Consider the following 26,520-nt stretch of genomic DNA (forward strand, 5'->3'; position numbering starts at 1 on the left):
TATGTAGTAAGAAAAACAATGTTTTTAAAGGTTCTAACGCAAATTAGAAGAAAAATGGTCATAATTGTTAAATATGTCATGCAAGCTATACCAGATATTGTAATCCCCGTATAACATAATGTGATATATTTAAGTATTTTTCCTAGACTCATTCTGTACCAGAACAAGACTTCTGTGTGCCACTATCCTTCTGTGTGTCACTATCTTGTCACTCCAGGTCTTTGCTGTTCTAATCTCTGGATGCTGTACACGAGCTCTGCGCTGTTGCTATGAGTTTTCTGATATTTAGATAGTACGGCATATAAGCCTGGAGCCCAGATTCTCAGTAAACAGATATATCAAGATGTACTGAGGGATTATCAGGTTAGTCATGCTGGCTCAGGCACTTGCACATCTCTGCACCGTCTGCTTGGTTAGCAACAGGCTTCTGGACAGGGTATCTCCTGATATGGAATGGCATGGGAAAACTATATATGTGATGTTTAGATGCAGAAATAAATATGTTTTCAGTACAGTGACAACAAGAATGTACACTGTGTGGCAGCTGCAATTCTTAATAATTTGTAAATATAAACTCACTTAAATTTTACGCTAACCAATGTACTTTCCTTTCTCTATCTGGGTTATCCAGTCCCAAACAGCCAATTCTGAAGGATAAAGGAACCATCCCTCTTCCAAAGACACAAAACGCTGGTTTCACAGACAAAACTCAGGAGTTCTCCCCCCTCCGCCCCCGTCTATGATTTCAGTAAAACTCAACTTAGTGCTGAGAACTTGCCTCTTTTGTCTTTTTATTCTTTAAATAAAGAATAAAGTATAAAATGAATAAATAATAAAATATATAAAATAAAAAAATAAAACATAGAGAAAAAGACCCCATTACTGTTACACAAGACAACCTCACCATGATTGCATCATTTCCACCCCATCAAGCAACCTCCTGGTCCCTACCTGTCTCTTTTGCAGATTGGTGACTTACTGGTGTTGAGCACTCAACTGTCACTATTCATAGGATCTTGTGCTACCACATGTCTCCAGCAGAGTTGACTGGAGAGAGAGAAAGAGAGAGAGAGAGAGAGAGAGAGAGAGAGAGAGAGAGAGAGAGAGAGAGAGAGAGAGAGAGAGAGAGAGAGTCTTCCCTGTGTAAGCCTGTCTATTAGTTGTCTGGTGCCTGGAGCCACTGGCCATACGCCTAGAGAAAGGTTCCAGAGCCAGATTAATTGAAGCCTAAGTGGGGAAGCCTGGTCCGTCCTCTGGTGCCGGAGCATGCTTAGGCTGAGCTCCTAAGCTGGGAATACTGGAATTCCTTACCTGGAATTAAATTCCCCTTCCCCCTGTAGTAGATTTTTACAGACCTTGTTGTCCATGTGTTAAAAGACTGTGGAGAGCCATGCCAAATTCTGCCGTGTCAGAAATCCTGTGCTTAGGCTGTATGCTGTGACCTTCGAGTTGCTGACCTTTACCTCACCACGAGGTCTTGTGTTCTAGGCTATCCTTGGACTATTTGCCTTTGAAAGAAGTAGAGAAGTTTCAACTTGGAACCACCCAGAGGATCTAGGAAGTTCTTACAGGGAGCGATTTAGGCTATTGTATTCTTGCCCGGGGGCTAGGGTGAGTGAGATAAGAATAGATCCTATTGACCTTGCCCTATATATGTTCCTGCTAGTCAGCAATAAAGTGAATCTTGATCAGAAATTTCCTGACTTGATTCGTTATTTCTCGCATCTCTGTATCCTACTTTCAATCCCCACTCCCTCTTTCAGGTGAACCCTGATTCAATTTTTCCCGTGGGCTGGGACCCGACACAAGATGGAAGACTCAGACACGTAGTTTGACTGCAAACTTCTTAGAAAATGACAATATTAAAAAAAGTCACTGCTGGGCAGAGGCAGGTGGATTGCTGTGAATTCGAGGTCAGCCTGGTCTGCAAAGTGCGTCCAGTATAGCCAAGGCTACACAGAGAAACCCTGTCTCAAAAAAAAGCAACCCCCTTTTTCGAGGGAACATCAAGAGATGAGGTCAGAGAAATGGTTTATTCAAATCTAGATTGGAGTGTTTTTTTGGTTTTAATAATTTATTCATTTTTATTTTATATGCATTGGTGTTTCACTGCATATATAATTTATTTATTTGTATTTTATATGCATTGGTGTTTTCACTGCATATATGTATGTGTGAGGGTGTCAAATCTTGGAGTTACAAACAGTTGTGAGCTGCCATATGTGTGCTAGGAATCGAACCCAGGTCCTTTGGAAGAACAGTCAGTGCTCTTAACCGCTGAGCCATCCCTCCAGCCCCTGACATGAGTTTTGATTGACAGATCAACTGTAACCGTTATCAGCTGTTCATTGCACCAGACTCCTGTATAAAGAGACGAATGCCTGGAGATGCTACAAGAGAAGTAATTTAAAGTTGAGGTACAAGCAGACATGAGCATCTAAGTGGCAATCTGAGAGATCAACATAATTCCACTGGCTCCATGAGTACCACGATCTTCCCCAAAACCTGTGAGTTTGATAACAGACTATCTGGCAACTTCATTTAATGTGGGAACATGCATGAGGAGGGTGCAGAATGGCACATTGCAACTGCAAGAAGCAATCTTCCAGACAGTACGTGTTTATAGTCGGAACACACTTAGAATTGACTTAAGCATTTAAGAGGGTAGGCCTGGTTTTCTCAGATGCAGGTAAGTGCTTCTTCAGTGTTGACTTGAGTCAAGGTCATGATGTCCTATATCCTGTTCACTATTTTTCTTATCAAGAAGAAAATTATTACTGAGAAATAGCTCTCTGTATAACATCTCATATGCATTTAAGTCTAATGTCTGGGGAGTGGGGCCCCTTGAGCTGTGAAACCTAACCAATAATTATACATTTTAGTTAAAATTTCCTGTTGATTACCTAGAAATATGCTGGAGAAAAATATAAGCTGTTTTTTTCATTGTTTAGGTGAATTGAATCCCTGGTCCTCAGAGATAAGTTGGGCTACAGGGGAGCCTCTGGCTCCTTTATCTTCCTTTTACTGGTTATTCCATTTACATGAAAATAAGTCAAAGGTAGTTTTACTTGAACCGTGACTTTACTAGGAAGAATGAAGAAAACTTTTCATTTGTGTTGGGGATTGGTCTGGTGCTGTGTATCCAAATGCTAAATTCTGGTCCCCAAGATCGGGTTGCAGTCTAGATGAGTGCCTTTTCACATACCCTCGTCTTTGTTGTGATAGTTTGCTCTCTGATGATCTCTGGTTAATAAAGAGACTGGGCAGCCTGTTACTTGACAGAAGAGAAGCAGGCAGGGCTTTGGTTTCCGGCCTTGGGGTCTGAAGGAGAGACGAAGGGGCCAGGGAAAGAGGAGAGAGGAGGAGAAGGAGATAGAGAGAAAGAATGTGGCCTGATGGGGCAGATGCAGCCAGACAGGAAGATGTACTGGCAAGTAACTTGGGAAATGCAACTGGGAGGTAGCCAGACTAGCTAAGAAAATTAGTGTAAATTGTACCTGCTCAATTATTGTGCTTAAGCCTGTTGAAATAACTCAATTTGTCTCTGTCTCAATTATTGGGGAGCTAGCCGGGTCATAGGAAAGTACTCCAGAAAGAATAAATATTCAATACCACCCCTGTGTTGACCCTTGTTTTTGTAAACTGGACACTGATTAGAGTTGTGGATGAAAATCCATGGTCTCCCTGAATGAGGGGACAGGTGGCTCATTAGGGTTCTGACATTCTGAGACATGTCCCTGAGTTTACTGGGACCAAGTTGGTCTTGTAGTGTATGGAGCAAAATATTGACTCTTTTAATTGTTCTGTCTACATTAAATAAACCTCCAAATAAGCTTATTGAAAATTAAGAAGGCAAGTTACACCAGTCTGATACTTTTAACTATTGTGTAAGAGTTAGAGAAAGCTTGGACAGAAATCAAATGCTTTAAAACAAACTTTAACTAGCATACATTTTTTGTTCTTTTAATTTAGTACTTGTGTTACTAAGAGCAGACTAATAAGATAACTTCATTAATTTAAATGGAGACTTGATATTTATGAATTGACATTCTGACCTTAGGAATTTTACCACCACAACTTATTCAGACCTTGGTAACTTGTTTAGGCTTTTTATCTTTTTTTCTATTTTGTGAGAAACAACCACCATCTTAATCATGATACAAAAATCCTTTATAATTTACATATTTTTAAATTTTTTTACTTAGTTTTACTTTCCTTTTAATACAAGATACAGTAATAATAACAACAAATTGTTTTTTTTATTTAAAGAGAGTTGAATCCAAACTTTATACACGGTATAATACAATAAATTACCATTACCTGTGTACATAGTGTTAAACCATGATGTTTTGTAAGTTCCCAGGCAAATCTTATAGAAAACACAAGACAGCCAAAACTCTTTGTATTGTTATTTGTTGCTTAGAAAGGCCAGAAAATGATCTGCCATACCTGTTATTTTGGTTTTGAGTGTGTGCAAGTGCTAGATAGAAGAAACAAGTATGGGAAGAAACACCAGCACCAAATCTTTGTTTCAACATCCTGCATAAATACACTAGGAAAGCCCTGTTAAAGCTATTGTATTGGTATATTCCAAGAAGATGCTCCAGCACACAACAAGAAAATTTGCTCAACCATGTTCATAGCAGCCTTATTCATAATAGCCAGAACATGGAAACAGCCTAAGTGTCCCTCAGTAGAAGAGTGGATAAAGAAAACTGTGGTACTATACACTATGGATACTACTCAGCTATTAAACAAAGGAATTCCCGAAATTTGTGGATAAATGGATGAGCTAGAAATGATCATAATGAGTGAGTTAACCCAGAAGCAGAAAGAATCAAATGGTTATATACTCACTTATATCTGCATACTAGCCAAGGGGCATGTCCCACGAAAGCCTTCACTTACCAGGAAACTGGGACAGAGGGGAAGGCATCCTATTGGGACTCTAAATGAGAGACGCATGGGAGAACAGCAAAATAAAAGGATCCAGAGGGTCCTAGAAACCTACAAGTAGAACAATATGATAGGCAGATTTGGGCCCAGGGGTCCCGCTCAAACTAAGGCACCAGCCAAAGACAATACAGGAGGTAAACTTTAAACTCCTTCCCAGATCTAGCCAATGGTCAGAATATTCTCCACAGTTGAGTGGAGAGTGTGATACGACTTTCTCACATACTCTGGTGCCTCACATTTGACCATGTCCCCTGGAGGGGGAGAACTGGTGGCACTCAGAGGAAGGACAGCAAGTAGCCAAGAAGAGACTTGATACCCTATGAGAATATATAGGGGGACGTAATCCCCTCAGAACAGTCATAGGGGAGGGGAATAATGGGAAAATGGGGGGGGGGGAGGAATGGGAGGATACAAGGGATGGGATAAACATTGAGATGTAACAAGAATAAATTAATAAAAAAAAAAAAAAAAAAAAAAAAAAAAAAAAAAAAAAAAAAGCTATTGTATTGGAATTGCTGGTTGAGAACTGTCTTGGGCAGAGAGTCCTTTCTATCCTCCCCATTGTTGAGCTGTTTTTACTACAGACGTCTTTATATTCTGAGATGACGAATAACATCTTCTATTGCAAATACTGTACCCCTTACCTGTAATTAAGGGCACAAAGTCTTTACTCACAAGGTGTTTTCTTGTCTTTTCTCCCTGTCACAGAGTCAGAGAATGAGCATGACTCAGGACAAGACGCTTTGGAGGACACTTTGGAACAAACATGCTTGAATCTGAAGTGGGAAGACAAAATTCTTGTTTCTAGAGCCAGCTTCTCAGTGAGCTTACACAGCACAGGAGAATTTGCTAATATAACATATGTACAAATACATAGGCTGCTCTTCTAAACGCTGGTCGGAGACTTGTTATTGAGTCCAGTATTGAGAGGCTGGTCAACTTATAACCTATATAGATAAGTCCAGATGAACTTGTCAACCACTGGGTCATGCGTTGGCAACCAGGATGGACAAAATTCAGAGTTTTCTTCTGCAAAGAGTATTATCAGAGACAGAAACCTTGATTTTGAAGAGTCATCCTCTGAGATTGCTAAACTTTATAAAATCATGAGTTAGTGGCAGCCAGCACCTATGATCGAAGAGGATTAAGTGATCAGAAATAAAAAGAAAAAGAAAAAGAAAAAGATAAAGAAAGATTTCAAGGAGTGAAAGGCCCCCTGCCTGTGGTTGGCTCACTACTAGGATGGCCAAATTTCCTAGAACTTTTCTGTCACTGACTCTCTATGAGTTCAGGAAAGGGTCGTCCCTTGTTCTGCACACTGGGGACCAGATGTGCAGTGGTGCATTAAACAAAACTTCCTCTTAGGTTGTTAAAGGCAAGAGTAAGCCTATTCTGAACTAACCGCGTCTTCTGTGTATCTCTCTAACAAAAGCAATACTTATTTATGGAACAGCACGTAAAACATGGTATGAAAAAAGAACGAAGAATCCTTGAATTATTTTAAACAGTTTTCCAAGGTAAGAAGTGACTTTACTGACCCCTACTGACCCAGAATAGCACACACAACTGAAAGCTGATGTTCCCCACACACACATATAGTCTCCAGCATTTACAGTGAATAATTCATTATTTTTAAGGTTGTTTTCAATCTGTTGCTTTCAGACAATGATTTATTTAACTACCACAGCACACACACATCATAAAAGAGACAGGGAATATAGTGTCAGATTAAAGCCATACATTCAACTTAGCTTGTAAAAATGGCATTACATGAGGAGTACAAGGCAAAAGAAAGGTTGGTTATGTTGTTTTCTTCAAACCGAGTTGAATTTAAACAGGATGAGTACACAGGAAAAAAGATTGACCACACAGTTTTAAATAGTCTCAAGCCATATTATTAACTCAATTTCAAGGATGCACAAAAGTTGAGTGTCTGAAAGCAAGAGGTATTTAAAAAAAAAACAAAAAAACACTGCCATATCTTGCTAATGGTCCGTTTCATTTTAAATAAGTGTGAAATAACTGGGAAGGAAGATACGAAACCTTTATTGCTAACCGGAAAAGATTATGATTACAAACATAAAAGCTTGGCATTCAATCTCATCCAGGGTAGAATTCATGAAGTAGGAGCTACAGTAAGAACTGTCTGAAAGAATTCTTTTGCCCCTAGCCCCACCCACCTACCCCATTCCCACATTATAGTCACAATGAGAGCTATCTAGGAAGACTCTTCCCTGCCATTTTTTCAAAGAGAAGAGAAACAAAAGCCACCAGCCTGGGATTCAGTCACCTTGTCCTATTCCAGCATACTTGGGAAGGCTTTGAAGTCCACAGTTGCGCTCATCAAATGCCTTCATGGTTTGGCTTGGCAAGTACTGACCTCAGGTAAATTCTAGAGTGAGTCACGAAAGTGATGTCATCATGGTAAGGTCATCTAGGGTAAGAATAGATACTTTCTCTTGCCTTATTTAAAAACTAAAAATACAGGTAAAGCAAAGTCTTGTTGAGCAGGTCTTATGCCCAATTAGATAGAGACTGGTTACAGCCACGTGTTCATGCCACTACTATACCTCGAGGATTATGGTGCCATGCTGGTTGTTTTTGTGGTTTAGAGTGATCATAGATGGAAATCACTGCTAATTGCTTCTTTTCTTTGGAAGTTTGCATGACACCTTTCGGTATCATGAAAACTAGTCCTTAAGTAGAAGGCTATGGTCAGATGGTGGGGGAGGAGGACCCTACTTGTCAGAGGTCATGGGGGAGGGAATAGAATGGAAAAGGAAGGGAGAGTGGGAAAAGGAAGGTAAGAACAAGGTGATTACAATCAGGTTGTAATGTGAATAAATTATAATAATAATAAAAAATTTAAAAAAGACAAATATAAAAAAAAGGTAGAAGTCAGTTCCTGCTCAGAGATCTCTGGGTGATACATCTGAAGTGCCAAGATCTCACGTAGCACAGGCTGGCCGGAAACTTTATATGTAGCAAAAATCTTGAAACTATCTCAGAGATAAATCAGTTGTCATATCAATTTTACCCTGTCTACAAGATGTGCAGGGATAAAGATGGAACAGAGATTGAGGGAATGCCTAACCAATGACTGGCCAACCTGAGACCCACCCCACTGGAGAGAGCTAATCCATGACACTATTAATGATATTCTGCTAGGCTTGCAGACAGGAGCCTAGCATAACTGTCCTCTGAGAGACTTCATCCAGCATTGCATCAAAACAGATGCTGAGATCACAACCAAACATTATACAGAGCTCAGGAGTCTTGTGGAATTGTTGGGGGAAGGAGAAGAGAAGGTAGAGAAGGGGGTGGAGGATGGGAGGGTAAGACCAGGAAGAGAGGAAGGAAGGGACCGTGAGCAGGATGTAAAGTGAATAAATAAAAAAAGGAAAGAAAGAAAGAAAAGAAAAAAAGAGAGAAAATAATAGTATATTCCTTGAAATCTTAATTTTTTAATTCTTTCAAGACATTTTTGGTCTTTTTAAAAATTAATTTTTTTATACAGTATGTTTTCATCATGTTTCACATTCCCTAACTCTTTTGACCCTTACACTCCCCCTCCCCACCCACCCAACTTCATGATTCCCTAAAACAACAACAACAACAGGAATTGGGAGATGGCTCACTGTTAAGAGCATAGGCTGCTCATCCAGAGGACCTGGATTTGATTCCTAGGTCATCCAATGCCCGTATGCACAGACACATATGTAGGCAAAACACATACACACATAAAATAAAAAGAATGAAAATGAAATGAAATTCAGCACAAACAAAAAACAATAAGACCAAAATAAACAAACAAACAAAACCCCCAAACAAACAAACAAAAAACAGAATAAATTGGAACAAAGCCAATAAAAAACAAAAACATGGAGTTAATTTTGTGTTGGTCAACTACTCCTGAGAATGGGGTGTGCCATGGAGTGTGGTTGATATAACCAGTATCACTCCACTGAAGGAAACAAGTTTACCCTTGTCATCAGATAGAGATTGCAAATAGCTTCTTGGTTGTGAGTAGGGCCCCATGTAGAGAGCAAACAATAGCCTTGGCAGTAGTCTGTCATACCTGAGAGGATCTATGGGATCCCTTTGGCTAATGGCTCAACAAGTTGTAACCCATTCCCAACACAGGAGGTTTTACTTGACAACATAAGATGCCTAGCTGGGGCACTGTGTCCCCCATTATATGCTGTCTCCATTTGAATTCCTCTCATATACGTACACATTTTACAAAGCTTCTACAGTGGCAAGCTTCCTTTAGCCTCTTCTAAGGTCTTTAGTGCTAGTTGCCTCTTCCCATAGATGGTCCTTTTCTCTGTCCTCACACGTGGAGGTGAGAAGACATCTCGCTAGAGTTTGTCTTATCTTCTCCTATGTGGGTTTAAGGGGTCAAATTCAGGTCACCAGGGTTGGCTAAAAATGCCCTTACCCACTAAGCCATGTCTAGGCTTCATTTAATATTTGACCAAAGTATTCCTGGAACTGTATTATTATTATAATTATTATTTTTAAAATGGATAGTTTTGAGACTTTCATACATGAATATAATATTTACTTCATCTGCATCTTTCCCTTCCACCTTCTGTTCCTCCTTATGCTCTTTATTCTGTCTCAAATTCATGATCAACTCTTTAATTGTTATTGCTGTAACTGTAGCTTTAAGCTGTTAATATAAAAATTATATGTATGAGTGCTTTGCTTGCAAACAGGTCTGTGTACCACTTTTTTCTCCTGATACCTACAGAGGCCAGAGAAGGCATCTTACCTTTTGGAAGTGCATTTACAGTCAGTTGGGAGGTACCATTTAGGTTCTAGCACTCAAATCCTGGTCCACTGGAAGAGCAGCTAATGCTCTGAGCTGCTGAGCCATGTCTAGCACTCCTAACTCAAATCTTTAAATTTCTGTGTGGCCATCTATAACTATTTCTCAAATGTTTCAGAATGCTTCTCAGCTTTTTATTGCTAAAATGTTGAGCTTGATTTACTCTTGAATAAGACTTTTTCTCCAGTCTCCTAATCATAGAGTATAAAAAAATGACCGAATCTTTAAGTTCTTATAAACAAAGTCAGCCATACTTATCAGCTAAACCATTTAGTTTCAAGCGTCTGACTCTACTCCGACCAATTTAAATGGAAAAGAAAAAGCTTATTAGGTGATGCTACGTATTTCAGAGAATCTTCAAATGGCTTAGAAAGACTACACATTGAGAAGTTTTTTTTTCCCCCCCAGGGAGCAGTGCTCACGCCCACAACAGGAACCCAAAGAAGCAGTCAACTTGTCATCACAGAGAAGCAAGCCCAGAAACAGTGTATTTCTGAGATTAGAGCTGTTAAACCATAAATGCATTTTCTGCTTTAGGATTTCAACTTGGCTAAACATTTTGGTATTAATAATACCAATGAAAAAATTTTTTTTTTACAATGGAAGAATAATTGTAGACATTTTATTTTTATTTTTTTTATTAATTTATTCTTGTTACATCTCAATGGTTATCCCATCCCTTGTATCCTCCCATTCTTCCCTCCCTCCCATTTTCCCCTTATTCCCCTGCCCTATGACTGTTCTTGAGGGGGATTTCCTCCCCCTGTATATGCTCATAGGGTATCAAGTCTCTTCTTGGTAACCTGCTGTCCTTCCTCTGAGTGCCATCAGGTCTCCCCCTCCAGGGGACATGGTCAAGTGTGAGGCACCAGAGTACGTGAGAAAGTCATATCCCACTCTCCACTCAATTCTTTAGAATTTTTTGCTTTTTCAAAATTATGTTGTTACTTTTTAATAGTGACACCTGTTAGGGAGGGGAATAATGGAAAAATGGGGAAGGGGGAGGAATGGGAGGATACAAGGGATGGGATAAACATTGAGATGTAACAAGAATAAATTAATAAAAAAAAAAAGAAATAAATGTCTTTAAAAAAAAAAAGGAAAATTAAATAAATGATGTAAAGTTAAAAAAAAAATAATACCAATGAAACCAAAGCTCTCTGTAGCACAGGCATTGTATCAATATTCAGAAGAGTCTTGTATGGGTTTGCTTGGTTGAACTGACTGAGGTCACATTTCCGAGCAATCGATAGAGAAAAAAATAGAAAATGTGTGTTCTGTTTCCAATTCGCGTGGGAGATACTTATTGTGAGAATTCCACATATACAGATAACTAATTTATAAAAAGATGCTATAGAATAAAATGTGACATTACAATATCCACTAATCATCTTTTTAAATAAAACAAACACATGACAATCATAAAGTTACCAAAATATTTTTGGTTGTGAGCCTAGTCTTTAATGGCTGAGCCTGAGTAAGGTGCTGCATTTAGGCTGTACATTGATTAAATAAATAAATTAATGAAAAAGAAAGAATAAACTAAAATATAAATTTTCAAGCAAGTTGTCACATGACTAGGAAGTTCTCACTACCCTATAAAATGTGATTTGCTTATTAAGCAAAATTATATTTATACTTTAACTTTTTCAGTATGCATGTATATTCATGTTTATTGTAAAATATCAACAATGGTGCTGACGATAGGGATGCTAACATTTTCATATTAGGTGGGTTTACTAGAAAAAAAAATCTACAGGTAACATTGCCACAGACAAATCACATCACATGGTGAGTAGCTACCATGATGTTTATTAGAAACAGTAATAATGTCATATGGATACAGGCCATATGAGTAAATTCAGAAGTGTTTAGCTTTATACTTACAGGTAAGGCATTTGGAACCCTACTTAGTATTCACTTTGAGTTCATATTTCATAAGCAAATACAAGTAGAAAAGCTGTATGTTAAGCTTGAATGTCTACGTTATCATTATCTTAGAAACTGAAAGATAAAGAATGATCACTCTTGGGGAGTTCTGTGAATCGAATGAAGCAAAATCCTCTCAACCATGGGCGAGCGATGCCATGATGATCATTTCCAGTAATAACTTGGAGGCAGGAGTGGAAGGACTTGTACATAGGAACAATTATGGCTAAAACTGCGTAAGATACGCCATCATCCTGATGGATGCCTTTTGTGTAGCTAACGGCAGCAACTTTGTGAGTGAAGGAACAGCACACAAAGCGACGAGGAGGGAAGCGCGCAAGTACTTATGCTTCTAAAAGCGTCACTTAATAAATTATAAGAAGACTAAAAGGAAGTCAAGCGACTGCGTAAGGAGGCTTGCGTTTATTCCCCAGATAGCCCTAAAAAGACTGGAAGGCAAGGAGGCTGCATACAGATGACGAATGAAATATTTACAAAACAAACCCCACAGGCAATAATAATTGAATATTTTATGGTTTGACTTATTCAACTTTTATGATTTAATTTTGTTCTTTATTGAGTTTAATTATCTTATCCCTAGGGTCACATGCCTTGAAAACTTTGGGAAAAAAAAAAAGTTATTTTGATTACTAGGCAGGATTTCCCAGCTCTCCTTAAACTGAGATAAGTATTTTCTTGAAATTTTTTTTCCAGAGGATTTCTGTTCAGCATTTTAAAGATGTCAATTACATAAAAAAAAAAAAAAAAGTCTTAATGCTTTAGTAAAGACAGTGCCCTTTAAAATAAGTATTTAAAAAATGATTGTACCACGTGGATACTTTTTCTTATTGAGTATGACTAACACCTTCAATATTAAAATATGGGAAGCACAGTTATTATTTTGAGCATTGTGTTTTACAACAAGACCACTGTGAACATCATTCTAAATAGAGTGGAACAACTCAAAGCATTTCCACTAAAATCTGGAATTGTACAAGGATGGTCAGCCCATACATTTCTGTTCAACACAGTGCTTCATGTCTTGCTAAAGCAACAAACCTAGTGAAGATCAAGAGGATACAATGAGAAAAAGAAGCCAAACTATCCTTATTTGTAGCTGATATGGTTTTAGACACAAAAGACCCTAAAGATTTCACCAGGAAACTTCTACAGCGGATAAATACCTTCAGCAAAGTAGCAGGATACAAATCGATACACAAAATTAGTAGCCTCATAGATACAAATGGTAAACATACCGAGAGGAGTAGTTTCAAAAGAAATATTTTGTAATATATCTAAACGAGGATGCAAAAGACTTGTATAACAAAAAAAAGTTTAAGAGGTTGAAGAAAAAAGTTGAGGAAGATACCAAAAAAATGAAAAGATCTCCTATGTTCACGGATTTGCATAAATAAGATTGTTAAAAATGCCCATTATATGAGAAGCTTATTACATATTCAACAAAATCCTCACCAAAATTTCAACCCGTTTCTTCAAAGAAATTTAACAAACAATTGTTAAACTTTCTACGGAAATAAAAAAAAAAACCAACTTAGAATTAGTAAAATGATCTTGCACATTAGAACTCCTGCATACACGCTCCTTCTTTTCCTGAGTCTAAGTTATGCTACAGAGCTATAGTGACAAAAATGTACAGTGCTGGCATAAAAATAAATGTTGATCAATAGAATGGAATGGGAACCAAGACATAATCCCACTAACCTACAGACAGCCAACTGTCTCTTTTTGGGTTTAGCGATGCAGTTCATACGAATTACAATTTTATTTTAAAAGTCGGGTGGCTTCTTTCTAAATTATTTTTTAAGAGCATCTCTCTCTCTCTCTCTTTTTTTTAAAAGACTATATATGCTTCTTTTTAGTTAGTTGTTTATGTACTTTATATCCTGATCACAGCTTCTCCTCCCTCTCATCTCCCCTGGCCCCATTCTACTCCTTCTTCCCTTCTCCTCAGAAAAGGAGAGGCCTCCCTTGGATATCAACCAACCTTGGCACATCAAGTTGCAAGTAGACTACGTGCATCTTCTCTCATTGTGCCAGGACAAGGCATCCCAGTTAGGCCGGACATATAGCCAGAGATAGTTCCACATGAAGATACAGCTTCACAACTGTTACGTATGTGAAGAGGGCCTAGGTCCACCCCATGCAATGCATACTCTCTGGTTAGCAGTTCGGTCTCTATGAGACCCTTTGGGCCCAGGTAAGTCGATTCTGTAATTTCCTGGTGGTGTCCTTGATGCCTCTGGCCCCTTCAATCCTTCCTTGCAGAGTATTGACAATGTTATTGGTTACCTTCCAGAATAAGAATAAGATGTTTAAGACCCTATTGCTGAAGACACCAGATCCTTTAGCAATAGAACATGGAAAAAATCAAACTGGTACCAAAGAATCATCCTCACTGGCCCATTTTCATAGTGATGAAGGGGATATACAAGCTTCCAGAACAGAAACACATTCATTAATCTCACCCAGTAGTTACCTCTGAAAGCTACTTTCACACTGGTGCAACAGTGGCATAAATGGTGCAGGAGTTATGAACCATTCTTTGATCGGGTTTAAGGCTTGCTCCATGAGATGGAACCTATACTGGACATTGTCATCAAGGCCCAGAACCTGTAACTAGACAGGCATGGGCACTAGTGTGTGTGTGTGTGTGGGGCGGGGCAGGGTAGAGGGAGAGGCAAAAGCCAGCATGGGTGAGTGGTGAAGGGAGAGACTCTGGGAGAAATTGACACATATTTATATGGAGGGGCCAGGAAGAGGTTAACTTTAGGGAGTAACTCCTTAGGAGCCAGACACCTTGTTGTTGTTGTTTTTTTTTTTAAAGAGAATCTCTCAATAAGACTTGGGTCTGCATGTGGCAATGCGCTTGACTTTATTTTTACATGGGTGCTGGAGATTGAGGTCAGTTCTTCTTGCTTGCATATGGCAAGCATGCTATCAACTGAACTGTTTTACAGTCTTATTTTGTCTTTAGTCACTAATAAGTATATTATATTAGGATGCTATAGTTCTTCACAGCTGTCTGCTTATTATTATTTTATTTGGATAAAATGTTTCCCAGTGGATTCTTATCCTTACTCGTGCTCCATCCATGAATATCTTTTAATTAAAAAGAAAAAGAAGAAAGTAGGTCTGACGTGAAGCCTCGGTGGGTAAAATGCTCACAGTGCAAGCTTGAGGATAAACATTCAGAGCTCCAAAACCTGTGCAAAAAAACAAAACAAACAAACAAACAAACAAAAAAAACAAAAACAAAAAAACAAAAAAAAAAACAAAAACAAAAACAAAAAACCCAGGCAGACGTGGTGGGCACCTGTCATCCTATCATCTTTGGAGGCACAGTCAGCAGATGCATGGAGAAAATAAATAAGGCAGCCACACTAGCCAGAAGATGATCCCTGGGTTGCACAAGCAACAATGCCTCAAAAGAGGATGTCAGCTTCAGGACTCCAAGACACAAGTATGCCTCACCCCCCACTCCATACTCTTATGCATGGGAGAACACGTGTGCATATATACATGAATACTGGCTAGAAGTATTAACTAATCTAGTTAGTACTGGGACAAAGGCAGTTCCAGGGAAGGAGGTGTTTTAAATCATTGATTCTGTTATAAAACGTATCACACGAGGTTTCTCTTTTATATTCATGCACACACATGTACATAAATACAGGAAGTTCTTGGATGAGACATACACATGGACTTTACACAAACATTTCTATTTCATGTTTTGGCTCTCCCGACACATTTGTTTCTGTAACTTACTTACTGAACTCTGAAAATAAACTACTGCAAATAAAACATCACGGAAGTCTCAAGTCTTGCTTCTTTTTTTCTTGTAAGCCAGCCAGCCTCTCTCTGTAGAGCCAGTTCTATGGTCTTGTACTATAACTCTGTTGAAAAATTGCACTGGCCTGCCAAATATCTTAATGACTTTTCTCTCAGCGGTTGGTAATGGTGAAATGTTATTCTAGTAACCATAATGTCTCTCATAAAACAATTGCATACAATATGTACTGTACTTCTATTTTAGTGAGCTCTTCTGCCAGAATCGCAGTCCTAGCAACCACTTAGCACTTCACAGCAAACTGCTTACCAGTCCTTCAAGTGTAATATTGCAGGAAGAGTGAAGAAATGTGTGATTAAAACACTCGCCGTAAGTGGACCATTTAGCGCAACCCGACATTGTAGAATAAACCAGCCTTCACATATGTAGGTGCTCATCATATAAATGACAGTTCTATGTGGTCATTTAATTTTATGATCTCAATTCTTGCATATATTGCTCACATAAATATAGTGTTCTCCTGCAGGGAGGTCTGCTGGGTGTTATAAAATCAGTGAGACCTCAATAGGTTCAGAGGGACATCTTTTATAATTATTGCTATAAAATTTCTTGACAATGCATTTTGTTGTCCAATGGCAAAAAGAAAATGATTTTCCAAAAGAACAGGTTTCGACAATGAGAATAACAGAATCTGGAACTTGTTTTTGCATCCAGCCACACAGAAAGTACTTTCTTTATTCTCACCTATTGGAGGCCTTGTTTATCTTTAGAGTGAGTTTTTAAAATGAGTCTTAAGTTAGAGGCTAGCCAGGTTGGAACTGTTTCCTAGTTTCATGAGTCAATGTGGGCTATCTACACAGAGGTCCTAATTTCTTGTTAATTACAATTAAAATCTATTTGCAGGAAATTAAAAAATATTAGTTCTTTTGTACAATGTGTTTTGATAATATTCACCTTTTGAAACACTTTCCAGATCCACCCTCATGTCCCACACTCCCAACTTAGTCCTTACGAAAAGACCAGACCGGGAAAAGAAAAGATCAGACCAAATTTCTTTCCTCAAATAATCTTGGATAGGTGAAATTCCACTGGATATGTTTGACGTACCAAGCTCTGCTCATAGAGAAAATTGACTTTCTTTCTCCCAGCCGCTAACAATTGACGGTAGCTCCACAGCTAAGGGTGGGAATTTAAGTTCATCTCGCCTCTCCATGGGGGGATGAGATATGGATTGGGCTTTCACAGGTCTTGCGTAGGTCATCATAACTGCCATGAGTTCCTACGTGCCACCACCCTTCTGTGTTCAGAAGGCACCGTTTCCATGCAGTCCCGCGCCACCTTTGGCTCTTACTTTTCCCACCCCCTCTCCCACAATAAAGATAAATAAAGTGGAGGGAGAAGGGTTCCATAATATCTGAATTAGAAATGGTCTGAAGAAAAAGCCTATTGATTTTGCAAAATGACTCCAGTAGCACTATTGTTTGAAGGATATTGTTATTTTTTCTAACTCCCCAGTTGCTTATTTGTAGATTTCTTACTACCATGTGTCAAGATGTTTGGTGATCTCTTTGCTTTTGTGTTTTTGTCTAAGATAATAAATTATGACCAGTATTGTTGCCTTGTGTGACAAATGCTTAGTGGAATACTAATGGACTTGGGCACTTGCTCCCTCTGTAACTACTATACTAAATATTTCCTAGTGTGGATATTTATAAGGGAAGAAGTTTTGCTACTTACTGTGAAAAGGAAATGAATTGTTGAATGTAGTTTTTAAATATAAAACGGAAGAAAGGGAAATGAAGTACATGCTGCAACTTCACCATTGTGGAGAGAAAAACATTGCAGTATGGCACAGATGGAAAAAAGAATGCCCTGTCCTCTGTCAGTACTGTGATACCCTGAAGGAGTCATGTGCCCATTGCTTCTGTTGTGTTTGGCTGGCGCAGTGGTCGACAGACTTGGGATGGTGGTGTAGTTCTCCCCAAGCCTCACATGTCAGTTCTGGGCATGACTCCACCTCCAATTTCAGAGATGGGCATGCAGCACGATCTTAAACCACACAGGAAATTGCATTCTGTTCATCACCGTAATTGGTTCACAAAGGACACAACTGCAGTCCAAGTACCTCACGGTATATTTCAGCAGTTTTGTAGGAACCAATGGAAAATAACAATGCCAATGCACAGGGTTAATCTTGAAGTTTGTCTTGTAGGAATTATGAAGAGAGGTTCACCCTTTGTCCTGATTTCACCACTTTAGTGAGGCTTGAGATGGAAAGTTTCACATATAGTGAAAAAATAAGATTGAAATATAGACATAAGATAACTTGCTTAGGGAAAGTTTATAAGCAATGAACAAATGACCCTTACATTACAAAAATACAACCCAATAAGGCCTGAACTGATTTAGATTCATCTAACAAAAATGAACACAGATTAACTAGGGAAAATGACCTTTTAAAAGAAGATTGTTGCAATAAAGAGATCCAGATAATGGGGTTCAGGGTGATTATTAGAATAAGAAGAAGGTTCCAATTACAACGTTGCATGCAAATATCTTAAGGACTAACAGAAGAGGGTTTTCCTCTGTAGGTAGAAATGAATAAGACCTTAAATCACTGACTGTGGAGAAATCCGATGAATGACAGTAGGCCCATACATAAAAATTTGATTACAGAATTTTTTACCTTGAGGCCAGACACCTCCAGAGAGAGGGTTTGTATACTGACTGTAGTAATGATGGGACAAAAATCACAAAAAACAAATGTTTGGATAAGAGAATTTAGTAAACATTTTTGTTCAGATTTGGCAACGGGTACAAAGTGTTTAGGCTGTCACTTGTGAGTCATAGAATAAGAATTTGTAGTCTGTGTGGCAATTGTCAAATGTAAGCAAGGGAGGCAACTGTGGGAAGTGATATAATTCCTCACAGAAAGTCATCTTTTGGGCTATAAGAAGAGTGGTGACACTTTTTCACTGTCTCTGTTTTGTAGGATCATAGTCCTTGTGTAGATCAATTCATCGAGTTTCAGAAAGAGGACCTAAGCTATACCATGGAGAAGAAGTTGATGGAAGATGAGATGAAATGCAGAAGTTGCACAAAAACTCAAGTATAATAACCCTAGACCAGTTAGAGACAATACTGATTCAAACATAACAGGCCTGAACAAGGTAGACACAACTGTGACTCAAGTACTAGCTAGAGACTCAAGGCTAGCTAGAGATAATAGTCTGTAAATTATATAGATAATAAAGGATTGAAAATATTTTCAGAATGTAGAAGGAGATGAAAATTTAAAGAATCCAATAAAATGCAATAACAAACACTTGGAGGTCTTAGTGTTTAATTGGATCTGAGGACTGAGCACGGCACATTTTCGAAGTCAAAACTGTTAGGAATTTAATCCTGCTAACTACAAATTTCCTGTTAGTTCTTCAGTGGCCTGTTTGGCTTCCATTATGCACAACATCCTTGAGTCATTGCTTCCCAGAGCCCTTTTCATCTTCCGGGGACTTCATTTTCCTCTACTGTGGGTTCTTTCCTTCCTGTCTAACACTCTCTTGTTTAGTCTGATTTCTTCATTTCATAACCAAGAAATAGACTGCAATAGCTCTTGTTGATAAATTTCTAGTGTCAAGACCAATTATTTTATAATTTATCTTTATACTACAGAACAGGAGCCCAAAGGAACGTTAAGAGCAGGAGGAGAGGGAGAAAGACTGCAACTGCTCTCTTCCAGACAGGACACAGCTTTTCCAAGTACAACCCACGGCAGCTGAGGTTGCTTGCACTGAGCCTGCACAAGACAGGCCCTACCAAGCGTCAGACATGGATGGAGGGGACTCTACTTCTCACTGATTAGCCATGCTATTGATGGATTGTCAGGCAGAGGACTTAGCTGTCTCCACTTGTGCACCCATGGATGAGTCTACCAGGCTTGACTGAATAGACCCAAAACCGCATTCACACATAATGGCCTTGGTTAAACTCACTGAGTCGGAAATGATAAAAAAAAAAAAAAAAAGACATAAACGTGGAGGGAAATTAGTAAGAAAGGGAGTTATCAGGGGTGGGAAGGAGCCAAGGAAGATGGGAGTGGGTAACAGTAGTAAGAATTATATACAAATATGAAACTTTCCAATAGCAGATTCAACAAATAATAGACACTCTATCCTTTAATTCCAGATCTTTATCAGACTTAAAATTAGTGATAAACATTATAACTTATGTCATGCATCTAAATTATATAAATTCTTGTCTTATTTTTACTGCTAAAAATATATTCAGGGGATTGAAGGGATTTGCTCAGTGGTTAAAAGTATTTCCTAGATCTTTTGGGCAGCCGTAGGGGGAGGAGGCACTGCTATGTCCTCACATCTGCAACGGATTGTTGTGCTTCAGTTTTCTTTCTTTTTTATTTTCTTTAAATAATTACTCATTTTACATCTTGGTTATATCCTCCTTCCTCTTCTCCTTCTGGTCCCACTCCTCCTCCCTGTTTCCCCATCCCCTCCCTGCTTCCCCCTCCCCCTCCCTGCTTCCCCATCCCCCCTACTTCTCAGAGTATCTTGACCTCTAACACATAGATTAACCCTCACATTTTTATCTTTATAAGATAGCATGCACTCTTTTATGTCTCATTTCTTTCTCTTATTATTACATTAATGACATTCTTACTTATAATCTTTGTATAGTCATTACTGCATTGTATTCCATAGTTTAAATACATTGTAATTTATTTAACAACATTCAGGAACATTTGGTTTGGTTTTAGTTTCAGTTGAGTGAGTAATGCTATTATAAATATCCTTTTTAAGTATGTCTTCTACTCTACTAATTTAATTTGAAGAGCAATGTTTCGTGGAATTTCTTTATGTTCTAGATAGGTGGGTTACTATTTTTTATTTTGCTGTTTTAGATATTATTATATGGTCTGGATACTCTTTTTTTTTTTTTAGTTTAGACCTTTTATTTCCTCATTATGTATCTGCTGTCTTTATAAGCGTTAACTATTGTTTTACATCAGCTTTACACATAGATTTTATCTTTACAGTTTGTTTCCAAGAAGGGTCTGGCAAAACATTCAACTGAGAGTCTGTCTGAGAACTTGTTCAGTAAGACTAATTATAATCATGAGGACCTCAGTTTGAATGACAGGACCTATGTTAAAGGAAAAGAAAAAAAAAAAAAGAAAGAAGAAGGAGGAGGAGGAGGAGAAGGAGGAGGAGAAGGAGAAGGAGAAGGAGAAGGAGAAGGAGAAGGAGAAGGAGAAAAGCCAGGAATAATGGCACATGCTTGTAATCCCAGGACTGTAGTAACAGAAACAGGTGGCTCCCCAGGCCTCCCTAAGCAGCCGGCCTAGATAGTCAATGAGTTACAGGCCAGAGAAACCTTGCCTTGAAAACAAAAACAGAAGCTTATGAACTGCATCTAAGGACACGATACATCAGATGGGCCTCTGGCCTCCACATGTGTGTGCACACATGCATATGTACCTGCACACACAATCATATGTACACTCTCAAGAGTATGGGTGAAGGGTTACTGACAAGAGGCAGGGATAAGCCAAAAGCAGCTGCCTCGCCAGAAAGTGCACCCTGACACTGATAATGCCTGCCAACCTGCAGCCCCAAGCTCTCTACACAACATGTAGGCACTCAGTTACAGGAATCTCCTGGCCCCTCCAAGCCAGGACCTAAAAGGGGCTTCAAGTTCCAGGAAGCCAGCGACTTGGGGACTGATGAAGAAAAGCCCCTGGCCCAGACCCAGACACTCAGTGGTTTCAAAAAGGAGTAAGTAATAGATCCTGAAGTTTTAAAACCAGCTTATCTAAGGAAAACAACTGACTTCCCCATTCTGCCCTAACAAAATCCCCAGCTTGAATCATGCACACAGTTGAAATCTGGTCTTTGTGTTTCTGAGTCATCTTCCCTGATTAGAACATAGCCAGATGGAGGTGTCATCTCTCTGGCATTAAGTAATGCCTGCTCCAACTGTCCAGGTCTTCCAAATTCCCATCTTTTCTTTCTTCCTACAAACTTAATTCATACATAGTCTTACAGCAACAGACTAAATCCCTCTCCCACCCTCCCTCTCTCCCTCCTTCCCTCCCTCCCTCTCTCCCTTTCTCTGTCCCTCTGTCTCTGTTTCTGTCTTTGTCTCTCTCTCTCTCTCCAGTTTGCTTTGTAGAATCTCCACCTTCAGCAATATTTACTTCTCTTTTGACTGCTGGGTAGGGGCCCTCAAGAATCTTCTAAGATTCTGTTCTTCCCAACTCTTGACTTTTTGTGTATTTCCTAAGCAGAACCAGTTTAAAGGGAATGCTGCAATTTGGAGGAATATGACATACAACACACACTCACACAATTGCACACACCCACAATTTGCCTGAATCTATGCATTCTTAAAAGACTTTTCTTGGAGCTGGAGAGATGATTCAGTGGTTACAAGTGTACAGTGCTCTTGAAGAATTCAGTTTCCAGAACCCATATTAAGCTGATTACAACTTCCCACAACTCCAGTTCCAGGGAATCCAACACTCTCTTTTGGCCCAGTAGGCACTGAGCTTATGTCTATGAGCCCACACTCTTTCCCAACTCCTATACATAATTAAATAATAAAAATAAAATTTTGTTAAACTTTCCTGTTAAAATAACTTGCATTATAAAATCATAATTGACATCCTCTTACTGGTTATTTTATTTGTTTAATCTCATTTATATATTTTTATTACTTTTATCTCAAATAGATTACTTTCTCAAACAATATATCCTGATTATAATTTCCCCTCTTTCCACTCCTCCCAGTTCTTCTCCACCACCTCTGGATCCACGTCCTTTCTGTCTCTCATTAGAAAAGCATAGACCTCTATGGTATAAAACCAAAACACAACAAGATTAAATATGATAATATAGCTGGGTGCAGTGATGTACATCTGTAATCCCAGCACCGAGGGAGACAGAGGCAGGTGGATCTCTGTAAGTTCAAGGCCAGCCTGGTCTACAAAGCGAGTCCAGAACAGCCAAGGCCACACAGAGAAACCCTGTCTCGAAAACCCCTCCCCTCAAATAATATGAAGCAAATTTATCATATCAAAGTTGTATATGGCAACCCTACAGGAGGAAAAGAGTCCCAAGAGCAGGCACAAGAGTCAGAGGCCCTCTCATTTCCATAGCCCAGAATCCCATAAAAACACTAAGCCTATTATTCTTAGATTTGGTCTTTTCATAATGTCCCAGATTTCCTGGATGTTTTGTGTCAGGACTGTTTAAAGTTAACATTTTCTTTGACTGCTATATCCATTTCTTCTATCATATCTTCAATGACTGAGATTCTTTCTTCAATCTCTTGTAATCTGTTAGTGAGGGACGCCTCTGTAGTTATGGTTTGAATTCCTTAATTTTTCTTTTCCAGAATTCCCTCAGTTTGTTTTTTCTTTATTATTTCCAATTTTAGGTCCTGAACAAGTAAAACTTGCACAGTTTTATTTATTTCCTTACCCTGCTTGTTTGTGTTTTCCTGGACTTCTTTGCATGTCCTCTTTTAAACTATCATTTTTAAAACATTATTTTTGTATACAGTGCTCTGCCTGCATCAGATTATATTATAGATGGTTGTGAGCCACCATGTGGTTGCTGGGAATTGAACTCAGGACCCCTGGAACAGCAGTCAGTGCTCTTAACCTCTGAGCCATCCTTCCAGCCCTAGAACTTCTTCCATCTTTATATGGTTGGTTTTAAGATCTTTTTCTTGAGCTTCAGCTATGTTGGAATTTTCAGGACTTGCAGTGGTAGGACAGTTGGGATTTCGTGGAGACACTGCCTTTGCTGTTGCTGACTGTCTTTTTTATACTAGGTGTTGTGATGATATTTTGTGCCCTGTGTAAAGACTGTCTTTGTCCTATTCAAAGGCTGATTTCTGTCTTGTAGAGATCTTACTACAGGTGAGCTTTGGTATTGTTACTCTCGTGAGTGAATCACATTCTGTAAACACTCCCTCCAACACCTTCTGGTTGGTTTAATGAAGAGGATAAGAAGCAGTGCCCGCAGAGACAGGAACTCTGGGAAGGACTCTAAGTTGGGAAGATTCGCCAGCCAGACTCGTGGCAGAACATAAATTAGTATAAACAGGGCAATTTAAATTAAGAGCTAGTTGGAGAACAAGCCGAAGATAAGGCCAAGCTTTCATCATGAATAAAAAGTCTCCATGCCATTATTCGGGAGCTGGTACTCCAAAGAAAGTCCTGTTATAGCTGGTATCTTGGCATCTGGGTTTGACAAGTAAAGGTCTAGATGCCGATTTCTAGACTGATCTTTGGCGGGTGGTGGTTTGTTCCTTGGTTTCCGCTTCTCTGTATTTTCAGAGAGTGTGATGGCTGCGTGTTGCGTGTTTTCCTGGCCTGCTCAGGTGGTGTGTTCACTGGGAATGCATGCGGGTGTTGGAGGCTGGAATGAGTTTGAGGAAGGGAGGTTGGGGTAAGAGGAGGTCTTTTGCTCCCTTGGGGGCGAGGTCAGAAAGGAAAGGGAGGTCACAGCAGATTTCCTGCTTCAGAGCTAGAGATGAAACTGGGGGAATTGGATCTTAGGAACAGCAGAAGTGTGGGCCCACCTTCAGCTTACTTACTGTCCCAGGAGGAGTGGCTCATGGGTTAGCAGATGGTGCCTGCTTGGCATGGGGTGTGGGCCAAAGCAATAAATGGAAGGAGGAAAGTTAGAAGAGGGAACGTCTATGGGATCCACAGATGGGGGCTGGAGGGGCCTGGAGGGGAAGCATGCCACTGGTGCTCTGTGCAGAGCTAGGGATGAAACTGGGGGATTAGATTTGGGCAGGGATGGAGGGAGAGAGAGAGAGAGAGAGAGAGAGAGAGAGAGAGAGAGAGAGAGAGAGAGAGAGAGAGAGAAGAAGAAGAAGAAGAAGAAGAAGAAGAAGAAGAAGAAGAAGGGAAGGGAAGGGAAGGGAAGGGAAGGGAAGGGAAGGGAAGGGAAGGGAAGGGAAGGGAAGGGAAGGGAAGGCCTATGAACAGCCTACCTGGTTTTCTGGCAGGTGTGGTCTGTAGTCTAGCAGGGGTACCTGCCCGAGTTGGGGGCTGGAATACAGTGACAAGTTGTGGTCGGAGGGAGGTTCGGAGGGAACGGTCTGTGGGACCCACAGGAGGTGTGGGCATAGAGGAAGGAAGACTGCAGCTGGAATTCTGTTGCAGAGTTAGGAATGAGGCTGGGCCATTGGATTTGGAAGGGAGGAGGGGTTGGCGAGGGCTTTCATTCAGTTAGTTTATGCTTCCCTGTTCTGCTCAGCTGGTGTGTTCCCGTGAATGTCTTCTGCCCTTGGAGGCTGGGGTTTGCGGGATGAGTCAGGGGAAGGAGGATCTTCGTGCTCCACTGGGGATGGAATCAGAGAGGAAAGGGAGGCTGCAACAGGTTTCCTGCTACAGAGCTAGGGATCAGCTCATGTATTTTATTAGCTCATTTCACTTCATGTCATTAAAATCTTGCTGCATTAGCATCACTTCAGGGCAAAGTGAAGCAAGCATCGCATCAAGATAACAGAGGACTTGATTTTTTTTCCCCCTCTGACTGGCTGCAACAGATTGAATAGTTCAGTTCCCCTTCTGTTTATGTAGTCCAGACCTAAGCCTCAGTGTGACTGTTAGTGATCGCTGGATTCATAAGGATGGCTTAACTCCTCAAGAAAAGAGAAACGGCAGGAATGTGTCCACACCAGGAAACATTACATAAGGAAGATGATGGCTATTTGCAAACCAATGAGAGGCACCTCGCACAGGGTCATGGTGAGAACTACATATGAGGGACTAATGTGCCACGTGCTGCAAAAGTCACCCTGTCGTTGTTTTCTGCAGTGTTAGGAACGGGACCTTGCATCACCTAGCCAAGTGTCCTACTGCTGTGCTACATTCTAGCCCAACTTTGTTACCTATAAGTGCTCGAGCCTCTAAAAGTATCCCCCATGTGTAGCACTCCCTCAGAAAGCCTAGGCATGGGAGAGAAAATAAAGGCAAGCTTTTGGACTAGACAGTAATAGTGTCAGAGTCTCACTATTTTATATCTAACATTTAGTTAACACTGAAAAATGATTTATTAACACATCTCAAAAACATTTCATCTGTAATTAATGTCAATAACTTCTGCCTCGTCAACAATTTTCCAAATCATTAATTTCCCTGATTTGACAAAGGAATAAGATGCAAATCAGCTGTTTAACTAAAACATGCAGTTTTTTAAAAGAACTCTCATATTATGAACACAGTTAATACTGTCCTTTTTTTAGATTGCCTTACTAAAGACTACATTAAAACGTAGATAACACTTTTAGCAACTGTCAGTACTGGGAAGAAATTCTGGCATAATTCATTGTACAATTTTTCAATTGATTTATTTATATTTAAGAACAAATTTATCAGACATTATTGTTTCAAAATTAAACTGTTCTGCTATATACTTTTATGTTGATTTTTTTCCCCCTTCTCTTTATGGTGCTGAAGACTGACTGTAGGTTTCAAGTACGACAGGCAATTGCTCTACCACTGAAATCCACCCACAACCCTGTGGACTAGTTTATTGTGTGTTGACAGACTTGCTTTGATTCCATGAGAATGTCTTAAGGTTGCCTTCCGCCAGAAACAGACTTTGAGCCAAAATTTAAGTGAAAGTAATTTTTTTTTTGAAAACAATACAGAAAATATGGTTGGGGAGGGGTAGGAAAGTGTGTCAACAATGGGAAATATGACACTGCTCTTGGTTTCAGAGGGTTGGCCCATTGTTGTAGTGGTGGGGAGTGTGGTGACAGGCAGGCAGGTACAACACGGGAGAAGCAGCTGAGAACACATCTCATGCAGGTAGGCAACGAAGAGATGACTCTTTTAAAAAAACAATTTATTTACTTTTACTTTATATGCATTGGTGTTTTGCCTGCATGTATGTCTGTGTGAGGGTGTCAGGTCTTGAAGTTACAGACAGTTGTGAGCTGCCATATGGGT

Source organism: Acomys russatus, chromosome 32 (genome assembly GCF_903995435.1).
Source record: "Acomys russatus chromosome 32, mAcoRus1.1, whole genome shotgun sequence".
In the NCBI taxonomy this organism is placed as follows: domain Eukaryota; kingdom Metazoa; phylum Chordata; class Mammalia; order Rodentia; family Muridae; genus Acomys; species Acomys russatus.